This window comes from Aquarana catesbeiana, linkage group LG01, assembly GCF_042186555.1.
Source record: "Aquarana catesbeiana isolate 2022-GZ linkage group LG01, ASM4218655v1, whole genome shotgun sequence".
Lineage (NCBI taxonomy): Eukaryota > Metazoa > Chordata > Amphibia > Anura > Ranidae > Aquarana > Aquarana catesbeiana.
Window position 1 is genome coordinate 108,727,580 of NC_133324.1, and position 1,144 is coordinate 108,728,723.

Sequence of the window (1,144 nt, forward strand, 5' to 3'; positions counted from 1 at the left end):
AGGCCTATGTCCACCCCCTCCCAAGACTTTCAGAGTAGGCCCGAGGACCCACACCCTACTCGCCACACAGTGACAAAACGTGTATACAAAGACAACCAAAAAAAGACAAAAAGGTGACAAACAGGGGTAAAAGAAAGAGTGGGGAAGATAGTGAGATGGGTGAGTGAAAGTGGCCATTGTGCTATACAATGGCCGGCCCTCCGGCCAGGCATAAAAATTTACCCTGGTCCTGGCCAAAAGGCCCGGCCCAAGAGGCAGGTGCGAAAAACGTGTGTTGTGGTGAAGTGACCATGGTGCCATAAAATCAAGTGCTTTCACACCGTGACTATACGGCACCCCTGAACTGCCACTTCAGGGGCACATTCACCACTGGCTTCTCGAAAAAGCCCCAACCCCCCAGCCCAGACCACAGCAGACCCCACCACAGGCAGAAAGGATATGGAGATCAGGAAGCCAGAAAGAGTCCTTTATCAGGCTCTGCCGTCGCTCCCATCACTCCCTCCTAATTACGTTCGGGAAGTACTAACCACTCCCCTCCCCCCGTAAGAGGGAAGTAAGCGTTCTCTCCCGAATAACTGTCCGGAGCTAGATCTGCCCCAATCCAGGCCAGAAGGCCAGGATCCCGACCCTCCGGTTCAGATCTTGTGGTTCTCCATCCCCATCAGAAGGCTTCCCTTTCGGCTACAAACCGCTCCAGGTCACCTTCACTCCAGCAGGCTTTGCATAACAACCGCAATCCCGTCTCCATTTCGCCATAGATCAGGGACGGAAGCAAGCGCCACCTCCTGGAAACTGATAAGAATAGATACTACACTTGATCTTCGCCAAAAGACCGAGAAGCAATTAGCAATAATCACGCCTCAGTTGAACCTCATTGGCTATGATACTGCCACTGCGCAAAGCAGATGCAGACCAACGATCTCCCTGCAAGTGTGAGAGAGAGGCGGAGCCACCTACACTGCCAGCAGGTACTAGAGCCGATCCAGGTAGGTGAGATGTGAGGAAGCTTTGGGGGAAGGGGGGGGGGGGAGGGCTGTGGAGGGAGATGTGTGCAGAGGTGGGAAAAAGAGCTGAACCCAGCATATTGTGCATAACACACCCCTAAACCCTGCACTCTCTATGTAGCACTCTCCTCAACCCTGCA

General features: G+C 53.5%; 1 pseudogene; it reads right to left on the reverse strand.

The window, feature by feature from the left end:
- Positions 1-839: 839 nt before the first annotated feature.
- LOC141124495 (U4 spliceosomal RNA) lies at positions 840-904 on the reverse strand (annotated as a pseudogene).
- Between the last annotated feature and the right edge of the window lie 240 nt (positions 905-1,144).